Here is a 6,120-nt window from a genome sequence, read left to right as displayed (position 1 = left end):
TGGCTGCTGTTTTTTTTTTTAAGTCACAAATAAATTACTCTCCTCAAAACACTATTACTCCTCTGGAAATGAAAACTCAGTCATTGTGAATGTCTCATATCAGGTAAAAATTGGAGAGAATTAATTAACCTTTGTCATTTTAATTGCTTTAGTGACAGCTGTCCTTTGGTGCCGGAGCTATCCTAATGCACATACTGTGGGCTTGTCAATTACTTTCCCAGTGAATAGATTAAAACGCCGCAGAGGATAGAGTCATTTCATTAGTCAGACCTAATGCCTCCCAGACATAACCAGGTACGAACACTTCACCCCTAAATATGCAGGAAAATGAACAATACTATTAAGCCCATATGAATCGAATAATTTGTGGCAACAAGAAATTAAGTTCACGCTCTATTTAATTCCGTCCTGCTGCTTCTATTACATTTGCTATACAGGTTTTTCTTTGTGGAGATTTACAATATTTGGAGGTTGTGCTGAGTGAAGCGCGGGGCACCTGGGCGCCGCAGCTAATTGCTCTAATGGATCTCGCTATCGCGGTGCTGTCAATTCACACGACGCCGGATAATGGCCGACGGCAGCGGCTGTCTAATTCCCCTGTTTTGCCGTTCGCACATCTATGATCTAATGCGGACCCGGCTCGTGAATCTGTCTCGGCTGCTTTCAGCGGCCGACGTCTTCAAGCCTCCACCGTCCGCGGCATTTCGTGCAGATGAGCCTTCACCTCACTGACATGTGACACATCAGAATTACAATGAGAGCAGGAAAAAATGCTCAAACGCTCAAATTGCTGATGTAATAGAACAGAAGTTTAGGACGAAGCAGCTTGAGAATCTGTGTGAATCTAAACAGACAACACTGGATCGCTACTCAGACTCTGTGGGTAGAAAGTGCTGGAAAACCAATCACACCCGAGACACTGAGCTCGGTACAACAGCAACAAACACCCTTATTAGCTCATTAACGTTATTGCCCACGCCGCCGTGTGAACGCTAGACTGTCCAGCACTTCTACAAATGAACATGCAACCAACCATCGAGACAAAAGCTCAGCTCCAAATTAACCACATTTACAATAAAAGCTCCAAATCAATACGATGCAGGACCGACCGTTGACACCGTGGTTTTCCACCAGTGAGCATCCAACAAAATCAACCCAGTATTGAATGCTTGACCCAATGACTGAGGTTGGACCAAGTCACTGCTTCAGTGTTTATACGTACAGTTTATCAATATTATCAATCAATTAAAACCAAGAGTCACTTATTCTACTAGAGAATTATCAACAAAGGCTCAAATATTAACGTTCTAATGTCTCAGTATCAACATCCCATCAGATGCAACACTGGGCATTTTTTATTAGTCAGATAAAAACAAACAAAAAAACGACTTAATTAAATTAGGGAAACACTAAAACTAGAAAATACTAGAAATGTCTGTGAGTTGATGAGGCTGATTCTAGTGAAGCATCCCTGCAGTGTCTAACTGTCCTCAGCGGCTACATTACATTATATGGCAGCACTAAGCTTGCGAGAGGTTGTCTTATCGAGGCAAACACACAAGCACTGAAGGCGAAGATGTGTGTCCTTTCAAAATGACAGGATATAAGGGGATTACTGGGCTCGTAAATACAGGCTGCTTCTGTGCTCTGATGTATCACCTCATCTCCGACTACAACATCCTGCAACACAATACAAAGGCTGATGTTCTCTGATCAGCTCAGGTTTAATTTCAGTGGAGATAAGAAGAAGAAGAAGCAGCAGCAGCAGCTAAACGTGCACCTGTTTATTAGCTGAATATGCCTCAGCGTGTGCGGAGCAATGCAAACCCCCAACAATTAGGCTCGTTCACACGCAGCTGCACCTCAGAGGAAAAGAGCAACTGGTTGAAAGTCTATTTTTATGATACACAATGCTGTCGGTGTGTATTTATTGAAACAACAGCACAGAGGCGTGATGATTACAGAATATCACCTTGTCAAAAACATCACTGGAGTATAGAGCTAGGTGATGCTATTTATATTAAGCAAAGACAAAAGCAAGACACTTCTCTGCATCGTTTCCATCCTCAGACGGAGGAACCACTCATGTCCTACATTTCACCACACGGCCTGTAAGTATCAGAACATCAGGGCTTTGTAGTGGGTGTTAATAGTAGTTGCCCATACAGGAAGCTGTCTAAATGACAAGTAGCCCATTTTCTCATGTCATAGTCCAAATGTATAGTAGAGTTTTCCTTCACAGTGCTGCCTTTAAAACAGGTTGGCAGGTAAAACAATCGGGGGCAGTTTGCACCGGAGCCGGGGCTTCGTTTGCCATTGATTTATATCTTAAACAACCTCTCCTGGTGCTTCCACTGCTAAAGGTGAGACGCACAGCCAGCGCCTGTGACAGAGATGGACTAGGCACGGTGGCAAGAGAGAGAAGGATGATGCGGTTTTAAAAAATGCATCACCATTAAATCACAGAGTAACCTTGAACGGGTTCAGGCCGGTGCCAGCGCCGCGACACGCTCTGCCCTCAATGCCCGATGCCACGGAGCCGGCGGCGGCGGCGCGGGTCGGGCCGGGCCGGGCCGGGCCGGGCCGCGCGCCGGCTCCTCGATGACCGAGGGCGCTCACACCGGCGATGAGTCCGAGTCACGGCTGAACGGAACACACACAGCGGCGTCCTTGCAACCTGCCTGAGAATCAACCAGCAGGTTCATCACTTGGACCCGGAGGAACTCACCAGAGGAGCGCGTCTGCCTGAATAGAACCCAACCTCTTCTTTTTCTCTCTACACTTTAATATATACATCAAAAACACTCACATGGTTTCGGGTTAAAAAAAAGCACTTTCATAATGAGAATATGAAATTGCCTTTATTATTCCTGTTTGCTCCAAGACAACCTCCCTGAGCTATTACACGGGCTTTAGCACAGCACACTAACAAAGCGCTGGAGTGCAGCCTCGAGTGGGAGAAACGGAACCCGGCGGCCCTCGAGCTGCAGCGGCTGAACTTTACATATTACTCGTTCATGCAGATTAATAAGTCAAAAAATCACACGTGTTCACGCTCAGAGGAGAATCTGCGAGGCGGCTGCAGGAAAGGTGCAGGTGTGTGTGCGGCACAGAACCCGTGCTTGTTCTGGCGCTGGTAATACACATGCATGCATTAGAGAAACACCTCGCCAGAATCATTCCTTTAGATTAGATTTCTGGACAGAAACTATCTAAGGTATATAACTTATTTTTAAATCTAACTTTCTCCACTTCTACCACATTCATTGAGACATGTCATCCATCTATCTCAGCCTCCGGCTGCAGTAGTTCCTCGACCATGAGTGGCTGCAGCAGCGGGGCTGTATTTCAGCATGTTGAAGTGCATGGAGAATTCCCATGAAGGGTAAGGGATTATGGATTTTGGCCTCTAAGCTGCCTGGATGCCCAGTGAGGATGTCTCTGAGCGTAGTAATCTTCAAACACCACGCAGAGTGATGAGTGGGCACTGAGGAGTTCTACTCAGGATCTAAATGTGTTCCAGCAAGTTACTGGTGGGAGAGGGTGGGAGCGAGAGAGAGAGAGAGAGAGAGAGAGAGAGAGAGAGAGAGAGAGAGAGAGAGAGAGAGAGAGCATGTGAGCAGAAGAAAGATTAAAAGAAAGAAAACGGGGGAGAAAACACCATTTGGTGCAGAAATGGAAAGGATCGACTCAGTGGCTCCTTCAGGCAACAGACACTTTTGATCCTGTGACCTGTTTTGAGCTATAGCCTGTGTCGAAAACCCGCGACGAGCAAGAGATCACATTGGACTGGTGCAAATTTAAATGTCATGGTTCCCCATCACCACACATAACTGCAGATGGAAAAAGTCAATTGAGCAATTTTTGAGGTCGGGTCGGTCGCACTTGTGAGGTTGCAAACAGTCATAATGAGGGCAGGTCCCAGGTCTTGTTTAGAAAAAGCGGGTTTTGGCGTCTCGGCGTCAGCTACAGCTTCCACACGCAACCCTACACTCAATGAGCCACAGCAAACAAGTTACAGCAAGAAAAAATTGGACAAACTCCAACAGTGACGCACGACCCTAATCAATAGGAGAACGGACTTTCTCAGAGTCTGTTAATTGAATTAATCTCCCCAGTGGTTTCACTTAATTTAAAGCTGTAATTGTTTTCCTGTCTTATTTAAGTGAACTCAAAGTGCCCCGATACCATCATGGAGCAGGAGATAAGGCGTGTAGGAGCAGGAAGAGGATCAGATGGGGAGGAGGACACGCGTCTTTACCGCTCCTATCGGAACCTTGAGACGTTGTCAGAGGTCAGAGCGCCGAGGTCCGTCAGAGAAGATACCACTAAAAGCCCCGACACACACACGCACGCACACGCACACACACGCCGCTGCCATGTTTCCAGCTCGCTGAGGATGAAAACAAGCTGCATTGTGCAGACGGTGACCTCAGGGTGCTTGAGGATCAAAAGGGTTCAACGTTGCCTCGCTTGTAATCAAATTATCTCTACATAAAACACCTTCCAAATATAAAAGCACAGCCTTGTGTTTAGAGCAGCCTCGGCGCTGGGTGTGTAAACCTGAGCCGTATGCTGCTCACACACGCCTGCTGACTGTGAAGCACAAATACTGTCCAAGGCTACAAACAGGTACATCAATTTGGAGCGTGACAAGAAATTCCCTTTAGGTGACAACAAAATGTACATGCTATTAGATCAGCTGCAGTATAGTGTGATGAAATAAATTGAAGCCAACAGATGAAAGCTTGGGGGCCCAAACGGGGGAAAGGAGACCATTAAGGCGCGGAGCCTTGCTTTGTGTTACACTGCCATCCTTTGGTCGAACTGGGAACTGAACACGTGGAGGACTGGACGGCTGCACGCGCCGCTACAGCGTTGGGGTCAGTGTTTTCAGTTGAGGCTATTTTACAGTCACAGCTTATCAGAGGCTGAGGTGACGTCTTCAAATGCCTTGTTTTCTTCAAGCAAAAGTCTAAAATCAAAAGAAATCCAACAGCAAATTATGTTGTTGCTTGAAAAAAAAAACATATTTTAAACTGATTAGATTTAAAGCTGTTCGTCATTCCTTCCACACAAGGTGCGAAGCCAGTAATCCGACAATATTTCAACTAAATGTTCAACTGCCTTTTGAAGTTCAGATGTCCGACGTTTAGTTATTATAGTATTAGTTTCAAAATTGGTGAAAGGAAAGTTTCCAGACAGCAACAAAGCTCAACTAACTAGGTAAATAACTGCATAATGTGAAAATGAACTACAAATTGAAATCAGTTAAAAACAGCAAAACAGCAATATAATTTACACAGTAGAACGTAAGACAGTATTTCTATTTTACTGTACTTCTTTGCAGTTTATTTTTAAGGTTATAGTACTTTTATCTCTGCTACATAAATCTGACAAATTGGCACATTTAGATTAAGAATGTGTGATATTATTAAGATGTAAAGATTTAATTATTATTTAAATTAAACTTTATAAATGTACAAGCTACAGTATAATTAGTATATAATTAATTACACGTCAGTCCGACCTTTAATAGTAAAGGGGTTCAAGCATACGAAGCTTCTAACATAAATTACGCAGTTCATCAGGATGAGACCTGCACTTTTCGTGCATTTTGCTGCTAAAACCATAGTTCACCGCGGCCGTTTGCACAGTGAGGACAAATACTACAGTAATGCACCGCACCGCTCCTGCTTTCACGCAGCATTAGCGGTGTTTGCGTGAGACAGACGTCGCAGCGTGACACGTGCTTCCTCGGGCCAATCATCCGCGCAGCGCCTGGATGACGTCAGCGTCGTCCGGTGCGCACGGACGATGCTGAGGTGAGCGAGCAGCCGCGTCCGTCACCTGCCGGAGCTGCTGCTGTCCGTGCGGCGGTCGGAGGAGCAAGACGACGCTTCTTCTACATGTTCTCAGGCCGCCAGCTTCGTGCGCCACCGTTTCACACTGCGGGATTTCATCTGGGCGTCTGCGGGCCGCTGCCGGGTTTGCGCACTTTGGGGCGAGCGAGGCGTCGATCTCGCTTCGGCTGCGACGGCCGCGTCCAGCTCGTCGCGCCGCCTGGTTCCGAGGACCCGTCGCCGTGTCTTTGTGCTTCATCCTGCGGGTACAGTAGCG

The 6,120-nt window shown here is 46.2% G+C and overlaps 1 protein-coding gene across 1 annotated transcript in view; it reads left to right on the top strand.

The window, feature by feature from the left end:
- The first annotated feature begins 5,792 nt into the window (after positions 1-5,792).
- ica1 (islet cell autoantigen 1) overlaps positions 5,793-6,120 on the top strand; it is a 6,990-nt gene continuing 6,662 nt past the window's right edge. Inside the window, exon 1 of the mRNA XM_029129617.3 lies at positions 5,793-6,109. The gene's annotated coding sequence lies outside the window, so the exon portion shown is untranslated. The remainder of the gene's footprint in view (positions 6,110-6,120) is intronic.

Source organism: Betta splendens, chromosome 16 (genome assembly GCF_900634795.4).
Source record: "Betta splendens chromosome 16, fBetSpl5.4, whole genome shotgun sequence".
Lineage (NCBI taxonomy): Eukaryota > Metazoa > Chordata > Actinopteri > Anabantiformes > Osphronemidae > Betta > Betta splendens.
Note: the sequence above shows the minus strand (reverse complement) of the source record. Positions and strands in the feature narration are given on the sequence as shown.